Genomic DNA, 9,611 nt, shown 5'->3' with positions numbered 1-9,611 from the left:
ACCCAAATCCAAATCTCGATGAAGTTGAAATGTGTTGGCAATTACGGGCGCATTGATTGCGACGGGGTTCGAAACGCGTTTTCACGACATCGTAATTCTTATAAAATAAATAATGATAGAAAGAGGTTCATGAATTGAGACGAGCCTCACCGAACCAAAAATAAATAAATGTGGGGCTCTCAATAAATGGTTATTAAAAATGATTAGAATTTGGAATGGCCATTTAGCGAACTCCACGGTCTTCCCCAGAATAATATCACGTGAGAACCTTTAGGTTCGATTTAATTAAATTACTCCCTTAAACTCGGGTGCGCATTGATGCGACCCAAATCCAAATCTCGACGAAGTCAAAATATGTTGACGACCATGGGTGCATTGATTGTGACGTGGTTTGAAACGTGTTTTCACGATGTCACAATTCTTTTAAAATAAATAATGATAAAAGGTGGTGTAAAATTAATATAAGGCACATAAGCTAGCATGTATTAAAATCAGATAAAATCAAATACAACAGTTAAGCGACTGTGCTAGAACCACGGAACCCGGGAATGCCTAACACCTTCTCCCGGGTTAACAGAATTCCTTACTCGGATTTCTGGTACGCGGACTGTTAACAGAGTCATAAATTTCCTCGGTTCGAGATTCAACCGGTGACTTGGGACACCATTAATATCTCAAGTGGCGACTCTGAATAATTAATAATTAAATCCCGTTCCGATTGTCCTTTAAATGGAAAAACTCCTTTACGCCCTTACGGGTGTAGGTGGTGAAAAAGGAGGTGTGACAACTCAAATTCCAAGTTAAAAGTCTCTTGGCTAGCTTCAACTAGGGTATCACAGCGAGAATTCAAAAACGCCCAACTCACTTCAATGGCAAATTTATCCTCAAGGATTTCATAATCCCTTTCCCAGTCAGCAATTTCATTCTTTAATTTCTCATTTTCAGCCAAGGCAGAAGTGTAAGAAGCTTGAAGAGAGGCATGAGAACTTTCCAAGGCACAAACCTTATCAGAAGAAGCTCAGAGGTCTTCTTGTGCTTGAGTCAAATTCTGCACGAGCTCTCCAGCATAAGCCTCTTTCTCACCCAAGAGAGCCTTCAACTCTCTAATCTCTTCACTTGCCTTGGACAACTACTTAGAGAAAGAGGTTTCAAGACAAGCCTTTTCTTTATCCGCTTGACTTGAGGAAGCCTTTTCAACTGCCAACTCTGAAGTCAAGGCATGTACCTGCTGCTCCAAGGTACTCTTACTTTCTTCTAAGTACTCCACATCAATATGAAAGCTTTCATACTGTTCCTTCCAATTGCACATCTCTAATTGGGAATCACGCACTAATTGCTCTAAGAGAGCAACCCTTTTCATCATCTTCGTGCCGATAAGATTGGCCTATAAAAAAAAGAAAAAAAAGGAAGGGAAATGAGAATCTCAAAGATAGAAAAATTTTAAAGCATAGAAAAGGAAAAAAGAGAAGGGGAATACCTTTAAAGAAGCGTACACAATATCATTCATCAAAGTTAAAGAGTTATGGCTTTCTAGCTTGGTTCTTTCAATTGGTCCAATTAAGGGCTTTAGCCATACATCTGCTTGACCCGATTTCCTTAAGAGATTGCCCTCAGCGGGGACTTCAATGATCACTTGTCTCATAGCACCACTCCTGCTTGAGGATCCAACTTCAGCACGGTGAATGATTGAGGGTGGAATTGTTGAAGGAGGAACAGTAGAAGTAAGAACAGTAGAAGTAGTAAAGACAGTTTGGGGAGGAATGGAAACAGCCGAGATCGACAAAGAAGGAGTCACAGACACGGGTGTAGAAAAAGAAGCCAGAGGTGCTTCATCCAAAACTAGGCCTAAGCCTTCACCACCAAACCCGCTGATAAAAAGCTACTCAACAGAGTTATGAGCAGCAGCGGGAGCAACATCATCGTCAGGAATCACTATCGGGGCCTCAATAGACTCGGTAAAGGGAATAAAACGTCGAGGGGATACTTCTTCTTCATCATTAGAAATGATGCGTCTTCGAGCCCGTGGCCTTGTTACCAAAGAGCCCCCGCCTTCCTCTTCTTCAGAATCTTGTTCATCAATGGCTTTTCTCTTCGATGAAGAACTCAAGATTATTTCTTGGGCCCTTTACAAAGAGATACGAGAAGCCGCGACTGCCTCGGCAGTAACTCCTCGAATAGCAAATCCTGATAGAAACAAGGATTGAAATTAGTTCAGAGAAATAAAAAATATATGTAAGATAAAATAAAAGCTCTTACCATGAGTTTTTACTTTCCAACCAAATCGTTGGGAAAGGGCCTTCCAAGATCTACCATCCATTGGAGTAATCTTCAATAGCTTGCCTACCCAATCACGAAAATTGGGAACATCTTCCACAACTCCCATGGTTGCTAGAAAGGAAAAGTAAAATTAGAAAAATCAACAAAACTGAAGAAAAATGTACGAGAAAGTTAGAAGACTCACGTGCAAAATTCCACTTCTCAGGGAAGGGAACGTTCTCATCACCCACTAAACTAACAGTAGGGGCAATAACAAACCTGGCATACCAGCCACGGTCTTTGTCATCTTTAAGGCTAACTAGGACTCTTTTGCTCCTGGCAACTAGTGTAAAAACACCATTGCGAAAGAGTCTAGGGGAGTAAAGATGAATTAGATGTGGGAAAGTAAAAGGCACACTGGCTATGTTGGTCAAATGCCTCAAACAGGAAACAACCCTCCATATTATTGGGCCAATTTAACCTAAGCAAACATCAAAGAAATGACAAAACTCGAGAATAACAGGATCAATAGCAGGTTTGAATCCTAATGTGAAAGGGTATGCATAGACAAAGGAAAATCCGATTAGGTAAGAGGTAATTCTTTGATTCGGATTGGGAATAATGATAGGAAAGTCATAACTCCAATGGCAGTCTCTACGAACTATAGAAATCAAACCTTCAGTAATTTGAGTGGGATAAATATCAGCACGATCTAAAAAAGATACTTGGTTTCTAAGAGACTCTCTGTCATGATAAAAAGACAGTTCCGCAGGAACTATCTCTTCTACTGAAGGCTCACGAAGAGGTTCGGAAGGTTCTTTACCCCTAGAAGAAGATCTTTGTGAAAGAGAACCTCTAGTTCTAGAAAAAGGGCCAGAACTAGGTAAAGGAATAGAAGAACCACGTGCAGATCCTAAACTACAGAGCCTACTTCCTCTTCCGCTCCTACTGGGGGCATTAGGGAAGGTATCAACAATGGAAACCCTTATAGGGTTAGGGTTTGATGAAGACATGATGATACGATGAAGAAGCAAACAGATATTTGAGAAAACTAGATGTTCAGAAAACTTTATGCGGTAAAGACAAAGAAGGAAGTTATATTTATACTGATAAGCAACCGCCAAAGGAAAAGGTGCAATGATGGAAGGACCATAATAATGATAATTGATGCTTCGTGAATAGTGAAGTCGTGAAAAAGCCTTAAAAAGTGCTGCAAAACTGCAGAACTAATGAAAAGATGACACGTGTGAAGAGCTTAAATGGAAGTGACAATTGAAGCATCGATTCTGTCATAGCATTAATGGTGACAAAAATCCTCATTTTAATGAAATTCACTTCCCAAATATTCAATCGATGAATAAATGGCAAGTGGGGGGACTATCTGTATTGGAAAAATTGAGTTTACATATTAAAGTGGTGTGAAGATGACGTGTTATGACACATAGACTAGTCAAAAAGTTACAACTGGCAAAGAGGCACGAGTTGCAACATATACGAGCAGAGGCAAAGGAAGAGGCACGAGCGGTTATCCAAAAGACCCGGTGTTCATGCTTATTTAAGTCCAAGAATCAAGGGGAATGAATCTGAAACTACATGGGAGTACATATACAGTATTTAATGAGCCTTAAATACTGAAAACGTTAGAGACTCTGTATTAAATGCAATGATTATGTAACGTAGCATTTAATGTCTTTAATTGTCCATAATGGCCTTATTATGACAAAGGCAAAACACATATCTCCAAAATAGCTATAAAAGGGAGACAACGGATCAATTATAGGGACACAAAATGTTGTCTAAATATACCGATTTACTTGCTTTTCTTCTGATTATCTTATTGCTAGCCAAATTACTTTCTTTCATATATTCTTTTGATTATCAGTAACCTGAGTTCTTCTAAATTAAATCTTTGACCGAAATTCCATTTTTTGGTTAAACAAAATTATGGAGCCCAAACGGAGTTCTGAGTGAAAAGTTATGTGCATTTTACTAGACAATGTACCGTATGCTCACTCGATTCTTCGTTTCGTTCTTAACTATCATTCGTCGAACCCTGAACACGATCCCGACTTGATTCCTTGGGCTTTTACTCAGACTTCAAAGCTCCAAATCACTTGAATTCATTTCATAATATCTACATAGCTCGGAATCACTCCTACAATGCATAAAACACACCATTAGTTCAAAATACTAGCGATTAAAGCTCAAACTCAATTAAAGTGGAGTAAATTAGAGTGTAATAAGCGACTAAATACGTAATTATAGACTATCATCAACACCCCACACTTAAACTATTACTCGTCCTCGAGTAATCAAACTACACTTAAAGACGACCTTTTTTAAACAATTCTCCCAGTTCATCACACCAAGAATATTTAAAATAGACTAAGCACAAAGCGTAACATCTTCACCTCAAGATTTGACTCACAAGTACCACGCATTATTCACAACTCACCCACTTACTCTAATATAGAGATCTGACATTACCTTTCCTTCATGAATCAAGTGCCCTCACACACCAAAAGAGAGTAGTTCCACACAATAAAATTTAAGAGCACTTAGGAACTCAAGATGGAAAGAATTCACTCGCTCTCAGAAATAACATTCATATGCCACAAGAGATGCACCATAGGCTTGCCCATAATGTACTACTCTACCAATCGAGCTCATTCAGTCTAGGATCAAGTAGGACTTTATTTGGTTGTAGTGTAGGTTGTGGGACGAGTAGGATGCATTTAGATATAAGAGTGATTACACCTCCCTAAACACTTTAATACATATACTTTAACATTCAAACTCCATACTTATGTCAAACCAAACTCCACCTTCACATCAATATATATTACCCCATACTTCTTTAAGCACAATTACATCAAGAGTCACTACTTATCAAGGAATACTTTTTTTTCACAGCAATACAACTATTTTTTTCTTTCAATTCAAGTGGATCTTACTTGTTCAAAATAGTGCACATTTCTCCTTATTTTATTAGTTCCATTCAAAAGCCAAACCAGTCACCCTGCACTTTAACTTTTACACAGTTCATAAACAATTCAAGTGTTCATGAGAGGTTACACTGGTTCAAATAGATGGTTAATTCAAACAAATGAGTAAGGCTTGTAATGTGGTTGCCAGAGAAACAGGATTACAGGCTCAAAGGGGTTAACTACGATACATAACAATTAGGCAGGTAAAATATACATATCTGGCTCAATAAAGAAACGCCTATATCACTTCCAAGACTGAACAAAACTACTATTTCGCTTTACAAACACACGGGGCAAGTTCTAGGCATCAAATGCAATGCACAGAATAACACCCAAACCTCACACATACATGGCACATAACTCACTCAGGATTAGACTCATCAAGACACTCTAGTCAAAGCAGTTAAGCAAATTTAAGATCATATAATTTAAGGTACTTATTCAAGAGTCAAAAACTGAGCCTAAGCATCACAACCATGATACTCACTATTCTTAAGGTATAACAAAGTCAAGAGATATTGCTTCAATTCAAAACATAACACAATGGCTCCTACTCCCAAAAAAATAAAATTAACTACACCCGATTCAAATAAAACCCTTGGAAAAGAACCGCTACACAAAGAAAAATCAAGGGGTAATTGCTACACTACCTAACAAAAAAAGATCTTTTTTTGTCTTTTTTTTATTTAGACTTAAATCCCTTAAGAGAATTGTCTAATAGATCCATAATCGGGAAAAGTCCAATCTTTTAAAAAAATTATTTAATTAAACTAACACAACTAAAGTCGCATAAAAAGACACCCAGACAATCTCCTCACCCAACACTTAAAATTGTGCATTGTCCCCAATGCATATCATAACTATAATAGGGTAAAAGAAACTCCTTGGTAGGCCAAAGGCCGAAGCACTAGCAGCTTATGGGGTACTCAGACTTCTCCCAGGCTTGGTCCTTCGTGCGGGTATCTCACACTTAGTTCCAACCATTTGGTTTGTTGTTGCATCCTTCCAATAGCTTTGCTTTCCATGTTCCTAGAAGATCAAAAATTGACACTAAAAAATAATACAATTAAAAAAAATAAAAAAAGCAGTAAAGTTAGGTTGCCTCCCAACAAGCGCTTGATTTAACGTCGCGGCATGACAAGAATCACTTTTTGTCTCCACCTCGAGCTTATGAATTGAACCCCAAGTTTTGCTTCAAACTTATGATTATGCTCTTGGAGCGGTACAAATTCTTAAGAGCCAAAAATTAGATAAAGTCTTATGCACTTTTTGGCTCTCGACCGAGGAGTGTCACCTTGCCTAGATGACCTTTAAGAATTTCAAAATATAAGGCTCATCCACCTCTTCCTTGGACTCCTTTTTATGCTCGTAAGGATTCATTCCCTTTTCACCATCCGAACATAATGTAAAGAAGTGTTTGGAATGAGGTCCAACACGCTCAAATACATGAACTTTATGATTTTTGACCTCCTCAACACCAATCACACTAGAGTCAACTAACTTTGTATCTTCAATGTCCTTGGCTGACTCTAGTGTTACTTCTTGAGCATCGACATCCTCAAATTCTAGTTGGATAGATTATTGGCATTCTACTCTGACCTCCTCCATTAGCACCTCAATTTCAGTGTCTAATTCATGCTCTTCTTGACTATTATCCTCAATATTGGCTGTTGAGCATTAAATGCTTCAACTAGTTGACTCACTTGTGCCTCCAGGTTGCGAATAGTAGCATCTTGCCTTTGTATGTGCATCTGTCTTTCATCATTTTGTCCCACAAGGTACTTTAGCATATCCTTGATCTCTTTCAGGATATCATCCCCGAGTTCTTTGTTCCTATTAACTTCACAAGAAAAAGAAGAACCATCAAAGTAAGGGGTTGAGGGAGGATAAGAAATATAAGCACAACCATGAAAGTGACCATCTTGACCACCACACACATCACGCACATTCTACACATAAGATTGAGTTAGTGCACATAACTTGCTCTCGAAAATATTTAGACTATTTTGACCCAGGTGGTTTCCGCCATGATTCACACAAGGAAGATCAACAGTAGAATTATCAACATTAAAATTCTCATAATTCCAGGATGCCATATTTCTCAAATTAACAAGTAAAACAAAAATAAATAAATAAAATCAAATACAACAAAATAAAAATAAATGTTCAAACTTGTAACCTAGCACTATGTACAACTATAACTACACCGTTAGTTCCCCGGCAACGACGCCAAAATTTGATCACGCCCAACTCTAGTCCTAAAAAGGATAAGCAGTCGCTGCAAATATAATCCGATCTAAAAGTCCGGAGTCAAATCCCACAGAGAACTAAGGCTTAGCTATATCTGTTTAATATCACTAAAAAGACAAGTTTGAATAATGTTCTAAATTATAAAGATTGAGATTATATTTCTAACTAATTAACTAGCAAATACTAGAAAGTGATAAATTTATCAACTAACGAGACAAAGGGTTGGAGACTAAATTAAGGAGGTCTAGAGTTATGATTTTACCAATTGTCGGAATCCTTCTAGCTATGTTCCTTAAAATTTTGCCAATGTATACTTTAGGTGTCGTAATTCTCTCTCGAGTAACTATAATAATTTACTAGACATATTCTCTCGAACTACGCTAGTTGCATTTATTTAACCGCTCACTATGACCATGTCAAGGCTTTGTTATTTCTAAATCTGCCTTTAAACCCGCTGTATTGATTTATCACATACGTTAGGAGTGACGTAGTTCAACAACTACCTAAATATGTATCCTTTCTCAAGCAACACATAATAAATAGGCACAGTCAATCGATGGCCATTCAATCAACAACAATAAACACGTAGTTGAACAAGTAGAGAAATCCAACGGCTCAATTATATAAAAACATAACAAGAATTTATCTTACAAAAGGTTCTATCAAAACCCTAAATAACAAATTAGCTATTCATAATAGTATGTAAAACTACTATACTAAAAGCCATAAGCAACAATGAAAAATAGGAAGAGGAAGCAAAAACTCGTAGAAGAATTCCCCACCTTGCTCCTATTGTGTCTCTGCCTCCTTAGGTCGAATCTGTGTCAAAAATGTGTCCAACCTCCTCAAAATAGCGTTTTTACATGTATCTATACCAAGTAGGGTCGGGCCCAGACAAAAATAACTTCTCCCGAGCGAAATAGGACACTCACTCTGTAAAATTTGTACTACCGCGCCGCATGGGGCAACGCGCCATGCGGGGAGGCGGTGGAAAAGTTCAAATTGCTGATTCTGACATGCTGCAGAAAATTTTCACAAGCGTGCCACATCGCGCGCCGCGGTAGTGGGAATTTTGCGAAAATGCAAAACATGAAAGTTGTAGCCCTTTCAAATAGCTTTCCAACGATAAATTGTGGAGTCCAAACAGAGTTTTGAGTGAAAAGTTATGTATATTTTACTAGATAATGTACCGTATGCCCACTCGATTCTTCGTTTCGTTCTTAACTATCATTCGTCGAACTCCGAACACGATCCCAGCTTGATTCCTTGGGCTTTTACTCAGACTTCAAAGCTCCAAATTACTTGAATTCATTCCATAACATCTACATAGCTCGGAATCACTCCTACAAGGCATAAAACACACCATTAGTGCAAAACACTAGCGATTAAAGCTCAAACTCAATTAAAGTGCAGTAAATTAGAGTGTAATAAGCGACTAAAATATGTAATTATAGCCGATCATCACTCCTGCCCCTCATCCTCCCTCTCCCCGGACTCTATTTTCTTCAAGAATTTAATTATTCGTTTTAAAATTCACACAAACCCAAAGGAACTAATGTGCTACTTACTTTTTCACACAAGAATACCATTGAGCTCGATAACTAAAAAGAAATACTTTATTTTGTTGAAAAAAGAAAGTATCATTTCTACAACATAAAAAAAAATTACTCATTTTGTTGAATGAAAGAAAATACTTTTTTCATATCATGAAAAGAAAGTACTCTTTTTGTTGAAATGATAAAAGGTACCTTTTCTACATCATGAAAGGAAAGTATGTACTCTTTTTGTTGGAATGTTTTTTTTTTTTTTTTTAATTTCAGGAAAAGAAAATACTTAGTTTGTTGAACTAAAAGAAATACTTTTTCAACATCATGAAAAGAAAGTACTCGTTTTGTTGAAATGAAAGAAAATACTTTTTCTATATCATGAAAAAATACTCGTTTTGTTGAAATAAAAGAAAATAATTTTACTACATCATGAAAAGAATATAATCATTTTGTTGAATTAAAAAAAATTCTCTATCAACAACATGAAAAGAAAGTACTCTTAATAATAGTTTAGGGTGAGGGGTAGGAGAAGTTGGGGTAGGTGGGAGTGAGTGGGGGTGGGGGTGTGATA

This window comes from Nicotiana sylvestris, chromosome 2 (assembly GCF_000393655.2).
Source record: "Nicotiana sylvestris chromosome 2, ASM39365v2, whole genome shotgun sequence".
Classification (NCBI taxonomy): domain Eukaryota; kingdom Viridiplantae; phylum Streptophyta; class Magnoliopsida; order Solanales; family Solanaceae; genus Nicotiana; species Nicotiana sylvestris.
This window is presented reverse-complemented; position numbering follows the sequence as displayed.